Source organism: Nycticebus coucang, chromosome 8 (assembly GCF_027406575.1).
Source record: "Nycticebus coucang isolate mNycCou1 chromosome 8, mNycCou1.pri, whole genome shotgun sequence".
Lineage (NCBI taxonomy): Eukaryota > Metazoa > Chordata > Mammalia > Primates > Lorisidae > Nycticebus > Nycticebus coucang.
Genome location: NC_069787.1, coordinates 59550351 through 59576348, shown reverse-complemented (window position 1 = coordinate 59576348; position 25998 = coordinate 59550351). Strand labels below are relative to the sequence as shown.

At 44.9% G+C, this 25998-nt stretch overlaps 1 protein-coding gene across 1 annotated transcript in view; it reads left to right on the top strand.

The window, feature by feature from the left end:
- RFTN1 (raftlin, lipid raft linker 1) overlaps positions 1–25998 on the top strand; it is a 225983-nt gene that overhangs the window by 20519 nt on the left and 179466 nt on the right. The window lies entirely within an intron of this gene.

Below are 25998 nucleotides of genomic sequence, written 5' to 3'. Positions count from 1 at the left end.
CGTCCCTCTGGGCTCAGCCTCACTTTCCTGAGCAGAGGGAATTGGGTTACTTGCCATTACCAGGGTCCAGGTTCTGGCCCTGGTATGACTGGCAAGGGATGGTTAACGTCATCCTGAGCATTTGCTGAGCACCTTCTGTGTGCTGGGGGACGGTTGTGAGGCATGTCCTGGTGTACTAGAGCTTACTTGGTCGGGGAGAGAAGATTCATACATGTGAAAAGGAAAAAAACTCAACAGGCTAAAACTGTCCGTTGGAAAATATGTAAAATGAATTTCTGGAAGAGGAAGAGGGTGCTGTTCCTATTGGGTCCCAGTAAGCTGAGAGCAAAAATTGCGCACTACATAACTAAGGCATCTTTAGATACTTTTTCCCTGAGCTTCTGGGTATATTTTAAGTGTCTATGAGCAGAAAGGAGAATGTATAGGAAAAGCTCTCACACTGGTGGTTTGGAGTCCTGGATCTGCTGTGGAGGAATGGGGTAAGTTACTGAGCCTCTCAGGACTGAAGTGGGCTCACCTGTAATATGAGCATGTGAGTGTCCGCCTCATGGGGCAGTAGCAAAGAACAGAAGATGGGACTCGCGGGAAGCTCTTAGCTTGGGGTCTGGCCTGGGGTGGGGCTGCATGTACTCTTCCTCCGCCTCCTGGGCTACCATTCCTGTTCTGGGCTCTTCCTCCTCACACTGCTTCCTTCTGGTGCCCTCAAATCATGTCACTGCCATCTTCCTAAATGGCCAGACATCTATTATCCTGCTTTCTCCCTGTCCACCACTGCCATTCCATCACCCAAGCCCATTAAAATTGTGTCTAAAAACATACAGCTAAAGTAACACAAAATTATTGGGAGCATTGGGCCATCTGTTTATTTGTTCAGTGACTATTTGGATGCCTGCGATGTGCTGGGTATTGTAAGATGATTAAGGAAAAAAATAAAATCATGTCTAGAAAAAAAGGCATGAGGGAAGTACACGATGATGTTAAATATTGATTATTAGGATGCTGAGATTATGAGGGAGTTCTTTTTCTCTCATTGAATTTTTTTTTTTGCTTATCAAACCTCTTTAAACACATGCTGTGCTTCCACTCCCCTGCTGCATCCCTGTCATCCGACCTATTTCCCTAACCTCCTTATTGGCTTCTCTGTCCATGTAGTTGCATCATCCACACTACTTTTCTGCATTATGTTTTCCTTGCTGGAATTATCTTTTGTTTTCTGATTATGAGATGAACATATGCCCTTTATAAAGAGCTGGGATAGGATTGCAGAAAACCCACCTGGGCCCCTGCCATGCCCATGTCCTCCCACAGATCTCTGCTCTGCTCAGAGCCCTTCGTGGCTTCCCCCACACTGCGAGCAGCACGAGCTCCCTCTGCCTTCATTCTCCCTCCATTTGTCTTGCTAACTCAAACCCACAGGGCTCAGAGTTTATATATTGCCTGTTCCTCTGCCTGGGAGTCCTCCCTGGCAACCCTATGGCCCATCATCTTACCCCCTTCTCCCCGAAACTTTCCCTGGCCACCTATTGAACATTTCTACCTTCCCCCAGCTCCCTAGGTATTTCCCTTCTTAGTTTTCGCCTTACCACGTGACATGCCATTTATTTTGCAGATTGCTGTTTGTTTTCTTATTTGTCCTTCACTAGTAGTCAGAATCTCTTCCCACAAGCACAGGGATTTTCTGTTTCTTTTAGTACCCTCTGTGCTTACAAACAGTGCCTAGCACTTTCTACATAATCAATAAATATTTGTCGAATGAATACTCAGCATATATTTTTGTATCCTGCTTTTTTGCGATTTACTGAGGCATGCACCCTGCCATCCATATGCTCTGAGAGTATGACTTAATGGCTGTATATGATTTAATCGCTCAGAGTACCATAATTTATTCAGCAGTCCCCTTTTATTGGATATTTCAGTTATTTCAGGCTTTGGGCTATTATAAATAATGTTGTGATAAGTGATGTTGTACATAAATCTTTGTGCACATTTCTGACTATTTCCTCGGGAATGACTGGGTTGAGGGATGCAAATGTCAAGACTCTTGGTTGATAAGTTGCCAGATTGCCCTCCAGATAGGATCTGTTTTTGTAAAACACACATCTGATTATGCACAGCTCAGTGGTGAGTTCCCCAGAATAAATGAAGTCGAAGTCCAAGTTGTGCCCTGTGGCCTCTCTTCCACTTGTCCCCTGAGGGGCCGTGTGTGTGACATATCCCCCCTGCTCCTTACTGCTTGTCAGGATCCCACCCACCTGGAAGGGGACCCACCTCTTTGACAACCGTCTCATCAAAATTACTTTCTTCTTCCTGCCTGTAGTTTGTCAATACCATACTTTTGACACTTTTATTACCTCATATATTAAAACTATTTGTGTTTCCTTCAGGGAAAAACCCAAGCCTTGTTCATCTTTATATTGGTCTTCCTTGCCAATGCTTTCTAGCTGAGAAGGGCCTGTCTAAATAGTTGAGTCCTAGTAAACCCTTCTCCTGGCAGCCTCAAGTTTTTCCCAGCCGTTCTCATGAGAAAATTTGTTATTGTCTGTTGAGGGCCTACTGTGTGCCAGCTCCTGGGAACAGAATATTATATTCCTGATCTCAGTTTTTTCCTTTTTCCAGATTTCTAGAAATATAATTAAAGCACATTGCTGTGCACATAAAACGTTCAAACCCATGAAACCATCACCGTATCATGATGCAGAATAATTTCCATCACCCCAAAAGTTTCCCCAAGCCTCTTGGTTGTTCCTCTTTTTTTCCAGCCCACCACCCCCAGACAACCACTGATCTGCATTCTGTCACTGATTTTATTTTCTAGAATTTTATTTAAGTGGAATTGCAGAGTGTGGGCTCCTCTGGCTCTTTTCACTCACCCAGCTTACTCATTTGGAGATTCCTTTATGTTTTCTGGTACGTTCATCCCTGTTTCATTGCTGGGTCATATTCTACTGTGTGGATGTACTTTTTTCAGGTGAATGGAAAAAAGTGAGTAACTTGAGAGCTGTTTTCAGGTTTGGCCATGACAAAGTAAGTGCTATGAACACTTGCCTGTGTTTGGCTTCTTATATCATTTTATCCTCGCCATCACCCTGTGAGGGACATGGGTACCTTTTTGCAGTGTACCCATATTTCTTTCTTCTTGCAGATGAGGAAATGGATGCTCAGAAAGGTTAAGTAACTTGCCCAAAGATGCAGTACTGGGGGCAGCAAGGGCAGAATTGAAACACAGAATTCTAGAATCTTAGGCACCAAATCTCTAGTGATGCTAGATTAGACTGTAAGATGCTAGGCAAATAGGCATTAATGCCAATTGAATGCCATTGTTAGAAAACTTGTGTTATGGAGAAGGGCATACAAATACTCCTCTCCCCTGGGGTTTTGGCTGTAGAAGATTTCCAGGTGGCATTTGATATATCTATTTTTCATAAAGAAGCTGCTCATTCAACCTTTAAGCAAACACAAGTGGGTGTTGGCCCACATCCATCTGGTGGCTTAGGCAGGAAGAGCATGATGTGCATTAAAAACAAAAACAAAACAATAGGATTACAGTTCATACTGTCATGTTTGTCCCTTGCTTAAAGCTCAGTGTTGTTGCGGACAGTATTAGAACACACTGCCTCACTTGTAGGATTGGCAGGGGCAAAAGCAGCAGGAATCTTACAGTGAAGCACATAAGCTGCCAAAAATCTCAATTCTGGGTGATTTGATTGGGTCTTAAATTTTCAATTAACTCTGGTCACCGAGGGATGAACCTGCCTTGTGATGGGTTTTGTCGCAGACGGAGGCCCATAAAGCATCATAGTTTCTGCAGACGGTGCCTTGTTATGCCTTTTATGTGTGCGTTTTGCCAGCTTCTCTGTGCTGGGCCACTCCAACACCACTTGAAAGCTACCTGTGTCAGCTCTGCGGAAACTTGACTGTGTTTTATGAGTGTCTGGTGCAGGGGACAGTTGGCACAGTGAGCAATCCATGTCATGAGGCCAGTGCCCAGGGCTTGGTCCTTGCTTGAAATGTCTAGGCCTGCATTGTTCAGTGCTGGAGCCACCAGCCACATGGCTAGTTACGTGTAATCATTAATTAGAATTAAATAAAGCTAAAAATTCAGTTCCTGCATCACACTAGCCACATTTCAAGTGCTCAATAGCGCCCTGTGGCTGGTGGCTGCCATAGGGTGACAGCCCAGACAGACAACATTTCTACCATTGCAGAAGTCCTGTGGGACAGACCGGTTCTAGTCTGTTTTCAAAGGAGGAAAACTGTGGTCCAGGTCAGAATCTGTACGTTTTTTCATGAACATTTAACCTTGGGTTCATAGTAACCACAGGATGATGATTCATTGATTTCCACAAATATTTATGAAAGGTTGACCTTGGGCCAGATGCTATCCTGGGGCCATGTGGGTAAACCAGACAGGAGATGTTCAGTTTGGGCTGCAGTAACTCAGCACCACGGGATGGATGGTTTAAACCACAGACATTTATCTTCTCACTTCTGGAGGCTGGAAGATTCTACCTTGGAGATGAGGGTGCCAGCATAGTCAGCTTCTTCCCAAAAGCCTCTTCTGGGCTTGCAGACAATAGCCGTCCTTTTTACTGTGTCCTCACATTGAGGGATGGCAGAGAGAGCACAGCCCTCTGTGTCTCATTGTACGAGGACACTAATCCTATCAGATTAGTGCCTTTCCTTGTGACCCGATTTGACCTTACTACTTTCTTTCTCCAAATATAATCACATTGGGAGCTAGGGCTTCAACATAGGAATTTTGGGGGACATAATTCAGTGCTTAGTTCCAGAGTCTAGCCCACTATTCTAGACTGGTTCAAACTCTCTTTGACATGAAGAACCCATGCTTGATGTACCAGTATAGTGATGGTGACAGAGGGGATGGTGGTAGCTCCCGGTGTTGATGCAGGAATATGTGTGTTAAAGGACACTTGAGATCCTCAGCTAGATTTGCAGTTAGGCAAAAGATAGGAGGAAGAAGAGGGTGAAAGGAGATAATCACTCCGTGCAAAAAAGGATCACCTGTAGGAGGGAACAAAACCCAGAGTCCACATAGCACGTACAGGGAGCTACAGGCAGTTCAGTTTGGTGGAAGTGTGGCTTTTGGAAAGAAGTAAGTGGGGCCAGATGATGAAAGGTCTTAGGTGTTGGACTGAGGAGTCTCAGAGCTCAAAAGCACTGAGAGGTGTCTCCTGTGTCAGACAGGGCTTGTCCATTACACACGAAAGGGAGCTCAGTGCTACCGTCAGTCCTACTAAATGGGGTCTCAGTGGTATTTGTTTGGGTAACTTTATTGAAGTATAATTTACATACAGTGGAGTGCACGCATATTAAGAGTATGGGTTAATGAGTTTTGATAAATGTAAATATATGTAAAACTAGCACCAAACCACACCCAAGATGAGAAAACTTTTCCATTACCTGAGAAAGTTTCTTCATCTGCCTCCTCAAACCTAGACAATTGCTGATCTCTGTCACTGTGGATTAGTTTTGGTGGGTTTTTTTGTTTTTTTTGAATAACATGTAAATGGAATCATACGGCACGTATGCCTCCGTGTCTGGCAACTCAGTGTAATGCCTTTGTGATTCATCCATGCTGTTGTACACACCAAGAGTTCATTCCTTTTTGTTTCTGAGTAATATTCCCTTATTTGAATGTGCTGCCATTTGTTTAGCCACTCTTGTTGAGCATCTGGGCTATTTAGAACATTTGGGCTATTTTGAGTGTAGGGCTGTTTATTTGAAAAGTTGCTGTGAACATTTGTGAACAAGTCTTTTGCATGGATACATGTTTTCATTTCTGTTAGGTAAATGTGTAGGAGTAAAATTGCTGGGCTGTTTGATAAATGTGTGTTTTTCCTTTGTAAGACACTGCCCAACTGTTTTCCAAAGTGGTCTTATAATTTTATATTCCCAGCAGCAAGGTCTGAGAGTTGGTAGCTTTATTGGTTCCGTGTCTCCTGCATACTATGGTGGGTAAATTGAAGGGCTTAAAAAGTCACTTGCTGCATTCCCTTTCTCAAGCTTGTCTTCCATTTCTTCTCTTACATTCCTTCTTATAAAACATTCCCATGACACACATTTCAGTTTCTACAACCAATCCACATTGCCACATTTTTAAAATTCCCATCTTTGTGGTTTTCCTGTGTAAGAGGTCTTTAAAAGCTGACCTTTGGGATTTTTCTTTGACATTGTGCTGACCAGGCTCATACTTGGATTTTGGCTGCCAGCATTCTAGCCTTAAACTCTGTATATAAATTTTGGGTGGTCGGTCATGATAATAACACAGGATGACATTCCTTATTTGAAACACGCATATTGTGCAATGAATCATTTAAAGGTTCAGTTTTCTTTAACCTCTATTCTCGGGGACTTAGCCCAAAACACAACCACAGAAACACCTGATAACCATTGTCCTTTCCATCTCTCTTCACAGCTGGGAGAAAGATTACTCTAAAAAATGGACTATGATTTATTCTGAAAATTGAGACATTAAAGTTTTGAGGAATTAAGATTGGATGCCTGATGGCTAATTGTAAGTCCTGTCACTGTTAGCCTTTCTGACTTCATGAAGGGAGGTGATAGGCAAGTTCTGTATCATCCAGAAGATGACAAGCCTTTAAAACCAACCATTCCCTTATAGTAGTTCTCAGCCTTGAGGGGGAAGCAGAATCATATGGAGGGCTTGTTAAAACAGATTCCCAGGTCTCAACTTCAGAATCTCTGATTTAGCAGGTCCGGGGCATGGCCTGGCAATCTGCATGTGCATTAAATCATGTTCCCGGGTGATGCTGATGCCACTGCTCTGGAGACCACACTTTGAGAATCTTAAAAGACCATGGGGTGCGCACGGTGACTCACACCTGTAATCTCAGCAATTTAGAAGGCCCAGGTGGATGGGTTTCCTGAGGTCAGGAGTTTATAACCAGTCTGAGCAAAAGGGAGACCCTTGCTCTCTATGAAACATTGAAGAAACTGATACCGGAATTTCAGGTTCTTGGTCTCAGCGATAGGAAGAACCACAGGATCAGTGCTAAGTCCAGGATTTATTTACAGAAACGAAACTTACAACAACTACAAAAACCAAACCTCCTGGCAGAGAAAACCCAGGAGGGGTTTTCAGAGAGCAGGAACAAGCTCCCCTGCTCCCTCTTCGAGGTCTGTCTTTGGGCTCTCTGCTCAAGGGGTTATATAGTGGCAGGGGGTTTTTTCTGCTAGGGTGTGAGTCCTGTCAATTACAGCCAGCTGTCCAATGAACTCTCAGGCCTTGGAAACTGACAGGAAATCCATCAGTCAGAAGTGCACATGGAGGAGACAGCAAGGCGCTATCCATGGAACTGACCAGTCAGAAGTCCAGTGGCGGAGACAACAAGGCGCCATCCACTCAGCAGTCCACGTGGAGGAGACAGCACAGCAGGTGTCCCGCCCTTGCAGCAAGCTGGTTCCTCCATCCGCAGGAGCATCAACACCTCCAGGGCTAAGGCAGCAGGTCATGGTGCTGCCTTGTCCTGCATCAAAGCTAGCCAGGTGTTGGTGGTGGGCGCCTTGGTCCAAGGTACTGGGGAGGCTGAGGCAGGAGGATTACTAGAGCTCAAAGAGTTTGAGGTTGCTATGAGCAATGATGACACCATGGCCCTCTAGCCAGGACAAAATTCTGTCTCAAAAAAAAAAAAAACATCATGGGGGCAGTGTAGACTTTCTATAGTTAATGCATAAATCTCACTTTTGCTTTAAAAGTAAAAGACCACAGGGAGTATATATTTTTTTTACTTGAGCCCGACATCAGCATTTTTTCAAAACTGCAGGTGATGCCAACGTGGGGCTGAGGCTGATAACTAGTGCCAGATGGTTCCTATGATTGTGGGCACCCCAACTGGTGATGCTCAGGGAGTCAGCGTGTGTGGAGACTGCTTTTCCTTTCACCCCGGGGGCTGTCTGGACCTCATGAAGGTTGCCTCCAGTTCCGGGAAGCCTGGTCTCTTTTCCTAGAGTGTTTCACTGATGTGTGACATGGTGGAGGCTGGGAAGCCCCAGTACAGTCGGTGGTGTGAAAACTTGGCCAGCCTTGAAGAGAAGCCACCTCAAGGCCTGGGCTCTCAGGAACAGCTCCCAGAGGAAGCAAGGCTTTTCCTGGACCTATAAGGAGAGGAAGGACCCAGATTAGCTTTGGGGGTTGGCAGGGCAGAGGGGGCTATCCACACGGAAGAAGGCAAGGAAGAGCAGGAGTGGGAACGTGTGGTTCTGAGTCAGGAATAAGGAGGAGGGGAAGGGCAGGTAAGAAAGAGCCAGTGTGAGCACGTCAGCTTTTCTCATGGATGACCACAGGGGGTTTGAAGGTGCCCTGGGGCTAACTGGGTTTCAGGGACCCCAGTGAGGAGGAGGTGTTTGTCTGCTAGGGAATTTACTCACTATGGTCTAGCCCTGTAATTTTTAAGTGTGGTTCCCGTAGTCGTAGCAGCTGGGAACTTGTTAGAAATCTTGGGCCCTACTCTAGGCCTCTGGAATCACAGACTCCAGGGCAAGGGCTCAGCAGCCTATTTGCACATGTCCCTCATTTGATTCTGATGTTGCCAGAGTTTGAGAATAACTGGGCTGGCGGCTGTGACACCCACAGTGGAGAAACACACAGGGAAGGATGGACCTGGGGATGGGAAAGCCTGAGTGGAGGGGAATGAGTGTTTGCAAGGAGGTCGCTGGGACTCAGCTGCAGGAAGAGGAGTGACAAGTGGGTTTAGGGATCAACTTCTTGCTGGCCAGCATAATAGTTTTGCACCCAATGGTTTGGGTCTGCAGACACTCTCTTCTTGGCTCAGGGGCTGTGGCTAGTGAATATGTGTGCTCTTCACCCAGGGGAAGAGGGGGGCTCTCTTCAGGGGCAGTCAGAACTGTAGCATGATGGATGGGAGCCCAGTTAACACCCCAACGCCTAGTTTGGCCTTTATTTTCAGATACATGGCTCATCACATTTTGCTCTAACTGCCTCGTGTTGGAAGCAGGCCTGTAGGGTGTGGTTGGGCCCCAGCAGTCAGGGGGTCCAGTCTTCTCCTTGGCTCCTTTTTTTTTGCAGTTTTTGGCCAGGGCTGGGTTTGAACCCACCACCTCCGACATATGGGGCCGGCGCCCTACTCTTTTGAGCCACAGGCGCTGCCCTCTCCTTGGCTCTTTTCTGGAAGCCTTTGCCCTAATTAGGTCTCCTACCTGCTCTGTTCCCTCCACTCCACCTACCCTTTCCATCTCTTTTGTTTGCTTTCCCCACTCTGACCACGCCCCGCAGAGATGACCTAGAGCTGGCTATATACAGTCAGAGCTAATGGACTCATTTGCAGTCTGTGCTGGGGCAGGGATTGGCTAGGATGGACACCTGGCGGCAGTCCACAGGTGCTGCCACTTTACAGGGAACCCAACATGGGAAGCTCTGCAGAGGAGGGGAAAGAATTGTGGGTAGTTATGGGTAGTTATTTGCATTATAGGAGGAATCTTGGTTTAAAGTGGGTTTCACCATGGAGTTCCTTTAGATAGAGCCTCAAGTGCCCTGAAGTGTTTGTTTTGCCATCCCTTAATGAGGTATTTATTACCTCTCTCTAAATATGATACCTGCAGTTTTAGAACATAGCTGATTCATCTATAACATTTGCAGCTCTTCAGCAGCACTGAGCATAAAGTCACTGATGTTGATGGAATTTTTTGTAGGTAAAAACAAACAAACCTTGAAGCCCTGGAGGAGGGAAGGTGGTGGCTGGAAGGAGGGCCCAAAGCATTCCTTGGTATTATAGCATGAGGCTGAGGGCCTCTGTCTGAGCTGGGAGAGGGGTGACTTTTTATGTCCCTCACACCTTAGGCTCATCCTGGAGGGAGGGTCGCTCTGGGCCAGCCCGTCATCTTAGTGCCAGGCTGTTCTGCCCCCTGTGCCCTCTCTGGCCTTGCTGGGGGTCCCTGCAGTAGCAACAGTAATAGCAGCGACGTGCCACTCACACACTGTGCACGTGAATTTGCCCTTGCAATGATCCTGATTTTACAAATGAGGAGACAAGGTTCAGTGAAGTTGCCCAGCACGTCTACAGTCCTTTAGCGAGGACTATAGGTCCTGTGGTGGGGTAGGACCAGGACTCAGATTTGCCGTTTTCAAATCCATTGCTCTTAAGCAATGTCAGCTCTACCAGAGGTCTCCGGATATGGCTTTGAGATATGGTAGGCTCTGGTCTGTCCTTCAAAACCCCAGCTGTGACAGCCTTCCCTGACATTGAGCCCAGATGTTTTGGAGAAGCATAGGTGGTAGGGCTGAGATGAGCAACTGTGCTGTGTGGTTTGCAGCTCGTGTCATATATGTTAGCCCTGTCCATCCTTACACTTCTACAGCCGAGGTTTTGGCTGCGTTTGACAGGTGGGGAGGCCCCATCGCAGGGTGGCTCTGCTTGGACTGAGGTCTTTCCACTCCATGTGGCCTGTGTATCTCACTGCTGCCCCTGCCCCACAGGATCCCTGAGGGCTGCAAGCTGCATTAAAGATCACACAGCCCTGGGTGGCGCCTGTGGCTCAGTGAGTAGGGCGCCGGCCCCATATACCGAGGGTGGCGGGTTCATAACCCAGCCCCAGCTGAACTGCAACCAAAAAATAGCCAGGCGTTGTGGCAGGCACCTGTAATCCCAGCTGCTCGGGAGGCTGAGGCAGGAGAATCACGGAAGCCCAAGAGCTAGAGGTTGCTGTGAGTCCTGTGACATCGTGGCACCCTACTAAAGGCGGTAAAGTGAGACTCTGTCTCTACAAAAATAAAAGAAAGATCACACAGCCCATCACCTTTTGGGGACCACTTTTCTTATGTACAAGAACTTAATCACCCCCTGGAGGATAGGGTTGGCTTCTGTTTGCTGCTAGTTTTAAAATAGAGCTAGGTGTGACCGCTAGCTCAGATTTACAAGGCTAGGTCTGAACTTGGCTACCACTTAGTCCCAGTTTTGTAAATATGCCCAAATCAGGACTTATCCTGTGCTGAATATAAACTCTTCCTTTGCTGAAAATAGTATGCACAGTAGGGGAGGGAAACATTTTTCTTTCCTAGAAAATCTCTCCTTGCTCCTCTAGGTATCATCAACTTCTGTGAAACCATCTGTTCCTCCTGATATAATTTCCAGACTATTAGATTAAACAGTTCCTCTTGACCCACTTTCGGCTTCTGTTTCCTTTCACTGTTCATTAATAAATTGTGTAGCAGTTTTCATGGAGAGAGTGTGTATATTTATTTAATTTCAGTTTGGGTAAAAGCAATTGTTGATCTGGGTGAAGTTATATAATTTCCTATGTTTTATTTTTGTTTCTAGTTTCTACAATTGCTAAGAGTTGGTTTTGTTTTTAAGATTCATACAAGGAAGTCAATGGCATGAGTTATGGGTGAGGTCTTGGAGGGAAGGTTTGCTAAAAACAGACCCTGTTTTTAAACAGAAGATGCAAAGAGTGGCGAGGAAATCAGTTCCCATAAAACATGTGTTTGGGCAGATAAATATGCTTTGACGGTTTGCAGGGATTTTGTTTTAAAGATAAATGAGATAATATGTGTGACTTGGCTTTAAGCTTTTCTGAGCAAAGCTACTATATATACATCTTCCATGTTGTTGCTTTTGATGTTACAACCAAGTCTATTAGCATTAGTGTTATTGTTAAGTATTCACTAATGGGAGTAATAAGATTAGATTTAAGAGGAAGCAAGGCATTCTTTGCATTCCTTTCCTAATGTAAAAACTCTTCATGCTCTTTTCCCAGCCACTTTAAACCCAGACCAAGAAACAACACTCGGTCTAATGTAAAAGTGAACTCAGATGTGTATGTCTGTGTGTGTGTGTGTGTGTGTGTGAGAGAGAGAGAGAGAGAGACCTAGGCAGTAAATTTCAACAACTTAAGGCTGCCTTCAGTAAAATGAAATTCCTTGGTGATGACTGTTATCTGTCAAAGCAAAAGCAAAACCAAATTATTTTTCTGCAGGGCTTCATAAAAGCAGCCCTGTGGTAGTGGAAATAATTTTTATCTAATTTGGTTAAAGCAGAACAGAAAACAAGTTAATGTGCTATACACCCTACTAATTATTATTAGTGATATTGCTTCAAAGAATTTTTATAAAGGGCTTTCCCTAGTTTCACTGAGGTCCAGTACATTTTATAATTTGACCAGATTTTATCGATGCTTCAGAAGAGAGGAGGCCTGTTGAGTTTTATCTACGACATATTTTCTAAAGCAATTCTGGTATGAAAAGGTAGGTGACTCTGACTTCCACTTGCATGTCACTATCATTAAGTCTAGAAAGTCATTCCTTCAGTTCTGGGTTTCAGATGTGCTGTTCTTTGTTTGTATGTCAAATCTGGTTAATAAAAACCTCTGTAGGCAAGGAGTACCTGCTATACTTAGCAGCAGTGGAGATTTTTTTTCTTCGTTCTGTTGCATAAACATGCTTTTCAGGTGCACACATAGGCTTGATTGGGAGGAGTAGACATTTGTTTGACAGCCACACTGGGCCCTCTTAAAAGAGGAAGGGATGGGCGGCACCTGTGGCTCAAAGGAGTAGGGCACCAGTCCCATATACGGAGGTGTGGAGTTCAAACACGGCCCCACCCAAAAACTGCAAAAAAAAAAAAAAAAAAAAATAAGGAAAGGGATTATTTCATTTGGGCACCTGATACAAATTCAGAGTTAGTTTGTAAGCATGAACACAACACGGCATCTTGAGGAGTGAATGTTGCTTTCAACACAGGCTTGGTAATATATTCCTAAGGGAGCTGGAATGCTTGTTGGGTGGACTCTCCTTAATGGAGAAAGCAGTCTTCTCTGGCAGGGGTATTCAGTGAAATTAATTAATGGACCATTTACTTTTACTGATTACCTACTCTTTTGGAGGGTCAGTGTCAACATGCAGTGGTCAACACGATGATGAAGTCTCTTGGTGTAGGAAACAGTGTCTAAAACACCCCACCAAATTCCAGAGTTATTCATGTTCTCATGCAGTGTCCCTTCTCCCAGATTTGGAAACCAATCCAGTTTGGGCACAGCCCTAGTAGAGTCTTTATGTTATCTTGGAGAAACATCTGCCTTGATTTACCACGGTTCCTCTTTGTCCGGTGGTCCCTGCATAGCTGGAGATTTCTCTGCTGTTTGGTGGGTGCTGGGAATCCTAAGCCAAGTCTAGTCCTTGCTTCCACCAAACTGTAGGTTGGAAAACCTCTGTGTTAGTTTCCCAGTCAAGCCAGCTTCTTGGGGTTGAGTGGATCATCTGCACTGCTAGTGCCAACAGGTTGAGTGTTGGGGGGTTTAATAGGTGCATCAGAAGATGTGTGCTTGCAGACCTTCAGTCCATCTTGGCTTTCTTGGAGAGAAAGGGCCTGTTTGGCCAGAGAGAGATGAAGCTTATAAAAGAAGAGTTAATGCTGCTTCTCACAGCCTGGGCAGAGGTAATGCCAGAGGATGGACAAGGTTTGGGGAGAAGGGGGTTCTGTCTTTCTGATTGCTTTACTTTGTCCCCCAGACTTGTGGTCCAACCACTCCTTATCTTTTCTCTGTTTTGCCAATCTAGAAACTGTAAATCAAAACAGTTCTACACGATGGCTTTTTTTTTTTTTATTGTGAATGTCATATAAACAGATGAAGCAGAAACAATTAAAAATCAAGAAAACTTACTTATTTCTCCTAATACCTTTTACATTCTTGACTGTAAAGCATACAGTCAGAGGTAGCTTAAGGCAAGTGGTGAGGACCAGTACCCCAGAGGGGTGAACTAACCAAAGTTTTGTTCTTCAAACTGAAGGAAAGTTAGGAGTACTGTACAGAGCTTGGATTTGGAAGCCAAGTTAACAGAGGGGGAAAAAAAAAAAAAAAAAACACTCGAACTCAACTTTTCTGCTTATTTGTGCTGAGATATCGAGCCATGTGGCCCTCAGTGATCTCCACCTGCTGGTATTCACAGCCTTGTGTTATCTCTTCTCCTGGAGTATGGGCTGGAGCGACTTCTAATGAACATCCTGGTGTAACCAAAGTGATGAGTTGTCACTTCTGACATTAGGTTACATTAATCATGGTGTCCACCTTGGGCTCTCTTGCTCTCTCTTGCCCACCAGTCTGAGGGAGGCCAGCTGAACTGGTATGAGCTGCCCTATGGAGAGACCCAGTTGGTGAGGACTAAGGGAGGCCTCCTGCCAACAGCCAGTGGGGAACTGTGCCCTCAGTTGAACAGCCCTGGAGGAAGCGAATCCTGCCTGCAGCCATGTCCTTGAGCTGAGAAGTGGATCCTCCCCTAGGGGAGCCTTGAGATAACCTCAGCTTTGATATCCTGAGACAAACTCATGAGAGACCTTGAGCCAGAGGCCCCCAGATAAGCTGCACCTGGATCCCTTGACACACAGAAACTGTGAAATAATGTTTGTTTTAACCCACTAAGTTTTGTGGTAATTTGTTACACATCAATAGATAATTAATACAGGTGGTTTATTTCAAAGTCTTGTTCCTGTATGAGAGAAAGCATTAGGGATTTGTCAGAAACGCAGACTTTTGAGCCAGATTACCGGGCTTGAAATTCTGGCTCTGCCCCTCATCATAATGCTGTGTGACCTTGGGAAAGTCACTTTCCCTCTCTGTGCCTGATTTTTCTCATGAGAAGGTGGGAAATTTAGTTTGTGAAGTCCATTCTCTGTAGTCTAGGAAGATTAGCTACGAAGGGGTAGAAATGGATTTTAATTGACACAGTCTGTGCTTCGGTGAGTCTAGAGAGTCACATCAGAAGATTTTTTTTTTTTTAAATTATTTATTTATTTATTGCAGTTTTTTGGCCGGGGCTGGGTTTGAACCTGCCATCTCCAGTATATGGGGTCAGCACCCTATTCCTTGAGCCATAGGCGCCGCCCCTCGTTAGAAGATTTTTATGACTCTCTAAGCCTCTGAAACTTCCAGACCAGAAGGCTTCTGGAAATTTTCCACAGGAAGGGGCAGCCGTGACTCCTTAGCAGCTAAAACACAACACCCAGGAATGCATGCATTGACAAGAGTGATCCCTACAGTGTTCTGCTAATCAGAAACTAATGATCACTCTGTTTTTCCATCCTTGTCATTCCTTTGATGCCATGGAGACACATCCATAGCATCTTTTTCTAATTTCAGGTCACGGGCCTGTTGAGCAGAGCTCATCTCTCTCAAGACCAAATTATATGTTTAAGAAATGCCTTATGCATCAACCACAGTTATTCATCAGCCTGGTTGTAGGTTGCTAAGCCTGGCATCCAGCTGTGAAAGTCAGCATTTGTGACATTTAAACATATTGATGAAATGCAAATGCCCTGTGGTTAGCCTTCCACAGGGCCTAGCACTCATTTAAATAAATGAGGAGGAGTTGGCAGGGTGGGCAGCAGAGCCCTCCTTTGAATTGGAGAATCGGTTCTTCTCTGGGTGCTGGCATCTGGTTGCTGCTGTCGGTGGTAATGAGGTTTGGCTCTTCCCATATGGCCCTAGTTCATCGTGCGTTACTTGTAGCTACAACTAGTTTTTTTCCCCTTTTCCTTTCTTTTTTCTAAATCCAGATTCCTCCAATTCGGTCCCTGTCCTCTAAAAATAAGCGTCACATTTTTTTTTTTTTTTGTCTAGGGAAGTATTTATATAAATGCTATTAGGGCTCCTCGATTTGTGAGAGTTTCTTTTGTCTTCTTGCTGTTTTCACTTTATTTTCTCGATACCAGGAAGATACAGTTGCTTTCGATTGACATACTCTCCTGCTGGGAACCAAGACACCCTTTCTGTGTGCTCCTACTTGTGATGAAATGGTGGAAAATCTCCAGCAGCCTTAAATGAGATGCGTACTGACAATTAATACACCAGGAAGAAATCTGATAATTTACTGATTTTTTCCACATTCAAGAAACATGTGAGTTGAGGCAGCTGATGCCATGTGAACAGTGCTTTAATGGAAACACCATTAATAAGTTTCCTTAATAGCCTAATAGTTGCTGTTTTTGTGACAAAAAATTGGTTTTAGCCCTCGCTGTATGGATGAAATGTAGGATCAATTGATATTGAATGATGACAGCCTCCCTGTGGAGAGAAAATAGGAAATCTTGGTGTCGTCATCCACCTTACGACTAAGAAATAGCTTTTCTTAATTGTATGGAACAGAGAAACCCAGGGGGATGTAATTCATTTCTCTCCAGCTTGCAATTTAAATTAAAAGTAAAAAAATAACCACATGCCAGAGTGGGGAATGTGAACTCAGCCACTGAGCTCTGTCTGACTTGCGGGGTTTGCTGGATACAGCAGACAGATCACCCAGCAGTGGAGGGTCTCCTTGGCTGTGGCACTGCTCCAGGCGCCTCTCACATCACAAGTTCTAGGGTGTTTCTCTCTGATAGGACAAAGGACACCCTCTGCCCACAAGCCTTGCAATCTTCTTCCAGCTCATTCCCTCCTGTCCTCAGAGTTTCTGCTCAAATGCCACCTTCTCAGAGAGGCCTGCTCCTACCACCCTGCCCCAAACACCCCCTGCTCTTGGCCTACTGACATTCAATCCTCCACTTCCTGCCTCTTTTTCTTCTTGAATCTTTATACAGCAGAACTTCTATAAATTGACCACCCAAGGGACTGTAACAAACTGGTCAACAGAAGGGGCTTCCATTGAGTACATGTGGTGTATGTCCAGTCTATGAGAATTAGGTCAACTTGAGGTGGTCAGCGCAGAGGGGTGGTCAATTATGGCAAGAGAGGGAGGAAGGGACCTCTTTCTTCTGTCTGCAGCATGGTAAGTAACAACCGAACAATAAAATATAGCAGAATGTCTTCCCAACTTCTGTAGCTCTGCTGTATTTTATCGTTTATCGTGTCCCTCAACCATACCTACCAGCAGCCCCACAGGGGCATGACTTTGCCTTGTCACTGCTAAGTTCTCAGAGCCTCAGTGCTGAGGGTGCTTGCTGCGTGACTGAATGAGTGAATGATTAATACAAGAACTCCATAATGCAGAACGATGTAAAAACTCTTGCACATGCACATCAGCCTTCCCTAAAGGTATGCTGACTTCAGGCAGATGACACAGTCTGAGTTATTCTTCTGATAGTTGCCATTACTCTTGTGTACCTGTATTTGTGGTGATGGCCCAAAGTCCCAGAACATAGCCATCCCATTGACACCATCCCAAGGCAGCTGGCGATGGAGCACACCTTCTGCCACACGCTCCCAGGGAGCCTGCGCATCTCTCAGTTCCGCTGGCAGTTCCTCCTTGGTTCAGTGTCTTTTCCTTTGCTAAGCATGAAGTCCCTTGGGGGCAGAGTCCATTTCTAGCTCATTAACTGCTCTGTCCTCAGCATCTACCACTGAGCTTAGATGAGGCTGGTTGAGAGTATCAGAGGATGCCGCAGGTTGGCACCAAATGCTGCCCCCAGGAAAAGTGCTGCAGACAGAAAAAAGAGGTCCCTTCCTCCCTCTCCTGCCACCTCATCTCCCTCTGGCCCTACTTGCAGAACCCAATAGCAATTCAGCTGGGAAAGGAGGAACTCAGTGTGCACAGTCCCAGCCCCACCACACACAGGTCCGAATCTCAGGGCATGGACTTGGATCTGGGGGACAGCAACTAAATGACCAGCATAGTCCAGCCCTTCAGATTCTCAGCATCCACACATCATTCTGCACATTTTTAACTTGACACAACAGCAAAACAGTGTTGTTTCTGCCTACCAGGCGTCTATGCTTAGTAGAATGGGCTTCCTCCTAAGAGGAGACGCAGGGTCCCAATTGGCATGGTGGGAAAGTCTTGGGTAACATGCATTATTTTCTTGGTTGGGTTGGTACAAGATACTCAGATAGGAATGGTGGGAAGAGAAGAGGCATTAGTGTTGCTCAGGTATGAAAACTGGCTGCTGGGACTTGGCCTTTTCCCTCAACCAGTACCTTACGCTGCTGGGGTTTTTACTTGATGGAATGATCTAGGGATTCTAAATCCTTGGTGGTCCTCTCTGTGTGTCTCTTAAATGCTTCAGTTGTCCAATGACACTTACTCATGGACATGGAGGGTCCAAGCAGCCTCCAGAGGCTCCTTTGGGTGCCAGGCACACTCTTCCCCACCTCTGCTGTAGAGGAGCAGTTCAGTCTCCCTGTGGAGATTGGGATCATTCACCCCAGCTAGTATGATAATTGTCTTTGCTTTTTGTTTCTGTGGCATTCATAATCAAAAGTGGCCACAGGGCAATCTCCACTTGGGGTTCAGGGAAACCATTGCTGTGTTCGCTGGAGGGAGCATTCCTCTCTTGGGAACCAGCACCTCCAAATCTGCAGATCCCAACATTGTGAGGCCAGTAAGCAAAATTCTAAGTCTATTGAGTTTAAGAGGAGAGCAGCCATTCTGGCTTCTGCCCTCGATGGCCAAACCTAAATATTCTGGCTGCTGAAAAAATAGAACTGATCTGGCTTGTATTCCTTGTCCTGAATAAGTGAACTCTGGCTTGTCAGGATGTTATCTCCCAACTGGCTCCACAGGGAATGTTGGACTAATACAGGGTGCTTTTCAACAATGTGTGGAATCCTGCAAACTCAGTGGTGGCTGAGGTGCTTCTGACTTTATCACTGCATTGTATGGTGAATCAGTGGTTAAAAAATGGCATTGAAGGGAAGCCTTTTTTTTTTTAATTTGCCTCTCCTGGAGTGCTTTGAAGTGGCCATCAGACCACTGTTCCCAGCAGTCACTCATCACCAGAGGATTGGCTGGCTTTCTGGGGTGTGCTGGCATCTTTCTGATGGGCCCAGGACCAGTCTGTGTTTATCTTGTGGGGAGGAAGGCTCATAGCACAGTATTCACAAATTAATCAGCGGCTATTCATTAGTCCATCACTCTGCATGGTAGGGCATAGCACTGGGGGAGGGATTAAAAGCATGGGCTTTGTGGCACAGATCTGGTGAGAGACTCCTCTCTCTTATTTGCTCTGTGACCTCTTAGGTGAGTTACTTAACCCCTCTCTGTCTCAGTTTCTTATCTGCAAAATAAGAATATTTTATTCTTCAATGTATTCCCTGGAGTTGATAGAATTGAATGAAGTCATCAGGTAAGGCACGATCAAGGCCCATAGATAATTCTCAGTAAATGGTAGCTATTTTTACTATACCAACTGCAAAGAAGAGTCAAATATGAGTGCGGGATTTTCTACTCAGGACAGGAATGATTTAAATGATTCTTTGGAATTTTATTTCCTCATCTTCAAACTGAGGGTGTTTGCCCCAATTTATGCCTTTCCATGGATGTTTTTCATCATATTAGGGGGGTAACTGCACAATAGAACAGTGTGGCATAAACCGGGTGATCAGGGTCCCAGGTGTCGGGTGGAGAAGACATTTGTGTTCACGAGGTTAAGTGTAGCCACAAGGGTAGGCTTTGATGCCTCCAAGGACAAGTCAGGGTAAAGTGAGGAGGCTTTGGAGAGAACCTCCCTCTCCGAGGTAGAAGCTGACAGAATGGGAGAGGGTAGTAATGTTTTGTCTTAATAGAGTGTTTTTAAGAATGCAGAGTGTAGGGACAGGCACAAAGGCTCATGCCTGTAATCTTAGCACTCTGGGATGTCGAGGTGGGTGGAATACCTGATTTCACAGGTTCGAGACCAGCCCAGCCAGAGCAAGACCCCATCTCTAGAAATAGCCAGGCATTGGGTGGTGCCTGTGGTTCAAAGGCTCAAAGTAGGGCGCCGGCCCCATATGCTGGAGGTGGCGGGTTCAAACCCAGCCCTGGTCAAAAACTGCAAAAAAAGAGAAAGAAATAGCTGGGCATTGTGGTGGGCACCTATAGTTCCAGCTTTCTGGGAAGCTGAGGAAGAGAATCCCTTAAGCCCAAGGGTTTGAGTTTGCTATGAGCTGTCATGCCACAGCACTCTAGTGGGGGACGACAAAGTGAGACTCTGTCTTAAAAAAAAATGTAAAGTGTTTTTGTGGATCTTATTTAATCATCTGATAATAAAGAACTTCACTTCTTTCTGGATTTATCAATGGGTGTGATAAGATGATTAGTCTGTGGAAATTTGACGCCCCAGAGCACCCCAGTGACCTGGCATCATGACTCCCGGCCCAGTTTCAGGGGTGGAAGTAATGTCCTCTGTCCAACAGTGTTGAACAAATTATGCCGAAGGCACAGACAGTGGATTGCAGAAATTATTATCTTGTATATGTATGTGTGTATGTGCGCCATGGCTGTTCAAAGTCACTTCCTCAGAAAATCTAAATGGGAAATGGGTGTTATTGATGAGTTCATTTATGGCCAGCAGTGATTTCCTAGGAACATTTAGAAGGGAGAGGAACCCTGAGGTCACCCTGCCCATCTGACCCTATGTAGATGAGGAAACTGAGGCCATTTGTGGGGAAAGAGCTCACACAGGTCCACTCATCCTGGTGAAAGTAGCCTCTGGAAGAAGGCCTGGCGACCGCTGGTCTCCCCACAGCTCCACAGTGGCCACTTTCCTCAGCTTTTGTGTTAATCACTTCAGCTTCAGGCATCATCACTCCTAAGTAATTAGGAGACCAGACTGGAATGTAGGCCTGTGAAGATCATTATGTTTTGGGCCAAAGCCCTCCCTATTTCAAACAAGAAGTCACGTTCTCCTGGAGCTAGAGACATAACCGAGAGTAGTCTCTGCCTTGCTGAGATTCCACACCTTCATCAGGTTGGTCATTCTGCAATTCTAGAATGTTCCAACTGAGTTCTCATCAGTACCTCTTGCTTCAGTCCTCCCACTATGAGCTTGTCAGACATTCTTGCAACCCTTTGAGCTTCTCCGAGTCCTCTGTCCTCTTCTTGGCCCCAGTTGTTTAGAGTCTTCTGGTTCTAAGAACTGTTTTAAGGTTTTAATTTCTTCTTCTCACAAAATGAGAAGTAGGCCAGAGGCTCCTGGCTTCAGGTTTGTCTCTGTTCAGATGATCTCAGTTTCTTATTTACATTCAGTGTTTAATTAATTCCTGTATTTCATTTTTCAAGCCCTTGACTCAGTCACAGAGAGGAAGGAGGGCTGTGTGGAGAAGGACACGTCGCCTCTCCCAGTAGCTTCCCGTCCCAGCGCTTGCTATTTTTGTTAAAGGCAGAGTCCCAAATTTCATAAACAATTATTATACTCCTCATATTATTCAGGCAGAAATATGACTTATCCTTCTTAACTGCTTCGTAAGGCCGTTTTTTTTTTTTGTTGTTGTTGTTGTTGTTCTTTCTTTTATTTCTTTTTTCTTCCTTTCTTCAGCTTAGACTTCTTAAATCCTACGTCAGCTGTTAGGGAAATGGAAAGAAAGAGAAAAGAAAAATGGTGAATAGAAGAACCATATTCAGGAGGTGCTTGGTCTCTGCTGACAAAGGCTGCAGTGAACTCCTCGTTCATGAAGATGCCATTGGGGGTTGTGTGTGGTGAATGCTAAATCTCAATGTGGGTGCTAGTGAAAGTGACTGGGGAGAAAAGGCACTTGGTGTAAATTTCCCAGGATTGCATCATCTTTTATTTTAGTTTAGTTTATTTTTAATAGCCTGAGACTCACTCTGTTGCCCTGGGTAGAGTGCTGTGGCATTTTCATAGCTCACAGCAACCTCAAAGTCTTGGGCTTAAGCCGATCCTCCTACCTTAGCCTCCTGAGGAGCTGGGACTACAGATGCCTGGCTAGTTTTTCTATGTATTGTTTTTTTTAGTAGAGATGGGGTCTTGCTCTTGCTCAGGTTAGTCTTGAACTCCTGAGTTCAAGCAATCTACTAACCTCAGCCTCCCAAAGTGCTAGGATTGCAGGAGAGTGCCACGGTGCCTGGCCTCCCAGGATCAAAAAAAAAAATTTTTTTTTTTTTTGCAGTTTTTGGCCAGGGCTGGGTTTGAACCCACCGCCTCTGGCATATGGGGCTGGCACCCTACTCCTTTGAGCCACAGGTGCCGCCCCCAGGGTCAAATTTTTTAAAAAGATAGTATACTTCTAAGCCACATCTTAAGATCTTTCAAATTCAAAGGAATGAAAAAAAATGCTTAAAAAGAAAATACTCAGATTTCTATATGTAATTTTTTGATCAGTTTTATACTATAAACTATAATTTTTGTTTTTCGCATGTTTTAGAATACTTAAGGAGCTTGGGATAACCAATTCACAGTGCATGTGTACCTATTGATAAAACACTTTTAGGAAGTGTCTTAGCAATGGAAGAGTGGATTCTGCTTCCAGTTCTGTAATTGGCAAGCTGGATGATGCTGGACAAGTCGCTTCCTCTCCCTGACTTGCAGCTACTGTTCACTTACCACTTGACTATGCACCAAGTTGCTACACAGGCCTGTACGTGAATTATTGCAGCAATCCTGAGAAGCAGGCACTATTACTACTATTACTATTGATGTTTTCCAGTAGGAAACTAAAGTACAGAGAGGCTAAGTAACTCATCTAGGGAGGCAGATAGTTTTTATGTCATGAGGCTGGGACTTGAGCCCAGATTGTCTGACTCAAAGCCTGCACTGGTACTGTGCCCTCTCAATAGACTATCACATGTGGCCCATTTTTGCTTTTGTAAAAATGATTTGTGGTATGTAGGCATCATAGACCTTGATTTATAATAACACATTTTTGTTTATCTTTGTGATTTATTTAAAATAGGGTTTTGATCATTCCTTGAGTATAACTTGTTCCTAGAAGAAAGATGGTTTATGTTAAAATGGTTTGCTTGATTGTGTGATTTCTGGGGAAAAGTAGGGATCCTTCCTATTTTTATTTTATAGGTATAGTGTATATGAAACTTTTCAAAGCACTTTTTGCTTGCCCAGCCATACTGTAGCTTTGAACAACTCTCTGAAGTAGGTTGGACAGATATTGAGTTTAGCTTATAATAGTTGTTTTAAAATTCTTGTTTGTTAATTCTAATATCCAAGGTAACTTGGGGTTGGTTTTCACTAGTTGCCATTTTTCTTGAGAATGGGTAATGTCTCTGATGACATTTTATGATAATTTTGGATTGTACTGTGGATATTCTGATGGTTACGTTGTGGAGACTCTAGATTCTGTTATATTCCTCTGATGAATGATATTTTCTTTGTTTTGTTTGAAAGAACAAGGATTAGATCCCAGTTGCAAACTCTGTCTTTTATGTGGCAGCTGAAATCTCCGTTTGATTTTTTAGCCTTCCCTGAGCTGCTTGGAAAGTACCTTGTGCATATTTGGTTGAGAGTTGGGGCAGACTTATACACAAAATTTGGGGTTCTCTTTCTCCTTTCTGGGGTTCCTCCTTCATGTTCCAGTAGCTAAAGTAGCCCTGTATTCTGTTGGCTTCTTTAGCCAGTAAGACTATGGGCTTTTGTCTGAGTTTTAGCTGCCTCCTTGGTACAAGCTGGGGCTTGCTCTTTGGGCTAAAAGCCATCAGTATTCTTGCAGGAGTTGAGCCCTCTACCCTCTACGAGGCTTGACTTCCTCTCCAGTGTTCTCAGAAAGTTGCTTTGTTTTGGTTTTTGTTCCAAGTTTATAGTTGTTATCTGCAGGAGTGTTAACCTGATAGGCTTTTTCAATCATACCAGAATTTGTCCAGAAATGGACAAATGTTACCACCATTTTAAAGACAGACAAATAAAGGCTCTGAGGGATCCCATCTCTGGTAATGTAACGTAAGTTTCTGTGTCTGTGGACTGGTCCCCTCTCTTCTTCTCTGTCACTACCCATCTATTTCTCTAGTCGTGTGGTTGGCTTAGCAGTTGTCCAGGGGAAATTTCTACTTCAGGGTCTCCGAGAATATAACGGAGGCCTTCCTGCCAGTTCTGATCAGCTCCTTGAGAAGCCGCTCCTCTGTGCGAGGCAGGCACAGGGTGTGCTGTGGAGAGAGTGTGTGCTGAGTCTCTGACAGATCCAGGTTCAGCTTTTGCTTCTGCTCCTTGCTGGCTCTGTCATCTCCAGCAAGTTACTTACCCTTTCTGAGCCTCTAGCACCACAGGGTTGTTGTCAGAGTGAAATGAGATCACGTATCTGGGGTGGCTGAATAAATCTTCAGGAAATGTCTCTGTCAATAGAAAGGGTCCTCGGGACATATTTGCTGTGATTATTTGTCTCATCTTCCATGGGGTCAGGGTTGTTGTTCAAGGAGGGAAGGAACAGCAGCTTCATGTTCAAGGTGAGCAAGTGTCTTCCAGGCCCACAGCTGTCCTCCCTGAAAGTCTTGGAGGGGCCTCAGGCGCGGTGCGCCTCCCTGAGCCCTGGGTCTTTTCTTCTCCTCTCCTTCCTCTGTGGAGCTCCTCTTTCCGTGCTCCCTGGTGCGGCATCTTGGGGTGCTGCTTCACATCCCCAGTTCTTACCTGGGCTTCGTGGAAGGCTGTGGACTTGCCTTTGCAGTATCTCTTGGCATTGGCTTGTTTTTTCCATCCCTGTAATCGGTGCCCCAGATTGGGTAACATCTTCACAACTGGCTGCTGGTGGCAACTCTTGCTACCATGGAGTGCTTAATATTAGTAAATATACTGCTGTGGAGTACAGAATAATAATAACAAAAAGCTTCAAAACTAGGTGCTGATGGTAACTCTTGCTGTTGTGAAGAGCTTATAATAATAGTGATACGATTGAGAAGTTCCTAATAATAATAGTAACAGTGGCAGCTAACTCAAATAGCACTTAATATATGCCAGGCACAGTTTGAAACCCTTCACATATAATAACTCTTTTAATCCTCCTAACAGTGAAGCATATACCATGATCATGCCCATTGTACAGATGAGAAAACCGCTAGGATATAGCACAGCAAGGATATAAACCTCAGTGCCTCGCTCCAGAAGCTGTGTCTTTAACACTTCAATTTATAGCCAGATATTTTTTACATGTAACCTGTGGGGTACAGACATTGTTATTTTTGTACTTATTTGGACACAGGGTAGGCGAGGAACCCAAGGCCTGTTGCCAAAGGAAACTCCACCTCAGTGGCCTGCTGTCGGATGTGGTTCAGGAGGCTGTGTGATGGGGACAGACCGGCCTTGTGCCAGTGTAGAGATGGCTGCACGCCTGCCTTACGGGTCAGCCACAGGAAGGGAAGCATGCGTACCCTGTTCTGACTGTGTCTAATTATGTGGCCTTTTTTTGTCTCAGTTATAAAGATTTAATTGCTCCATTGTACTGGGGCATCAGGGCCTCTTCTAAGTCATCTTTTATGATTGGTGATAATTGACTCAGCTTGAATTGGCTTCAGCTAGTTGTAATTTCCTTGCCATTGTTAATCTAAGATCTGATTTTAGCCTTATCTTTTTTCCTAAGTGTTTTTCTTTTTGTTTGTTAGGGATTTTTTTTTTCCCCTCAAATTCTAGGTTGTATGTGAGGAAATGCTGCAGCCTTTCCCCCTACTCCATCACTCTACTTGGGCAGACTTACACAGTAAGCATCTAATCTAAAGAGCCAAAATATGAAAAAAACATCTTAAAGTGTTTTAGTGGCTTGGAGGAGGAAACCCCACCAAGGGGGAAGTGAGCCTCTTTCAGTATATCGGTGCGGTTACGATCTGAGGCTTGATCCTAGGGAGGGGACATATTGGACTGTCATGGGGTGTGGGCAGACAGCATCTGAGGGAGCCCTGCTTATTGTGAGCTGAAGACAGAACACAGCACAAAAATGAATGACAGCAAGGATTTGGAAAATCCTAAAGATAAGTTTTTGAATGAGAAAGATAAAAAGCCTGTCGCCTGAAAGGGAATGAGGGATGAGCCACATAAATTAAGCCGACAGATTTCTAGAAGTGAAAAGTGCGTGGAGGCATCAGCGACTGTGGAATATAGATGTGTCTCCCCTGTTACCATTCTGGGGTCGGGAGTCTCCATATCGATGTTTCTATATTGTGAGTAAGCACTTCCTGAAGGCCCCAGTCTTTAAGTCTGGAAGACTTGAATTATGACGAGAAGAGGACAGTAACGAATGGGAAAGGTTTGCTGAGGAGTTAGTTCGGGGTTGGTAAAAGAGAGGAAGGAGCCTGCTTCTCCTGGCCTCCCTCTCCAAAGCACGCTCTGCAGGTGGGCTGCTCATGTGTGCTGGGGTGCAGGACGGTGG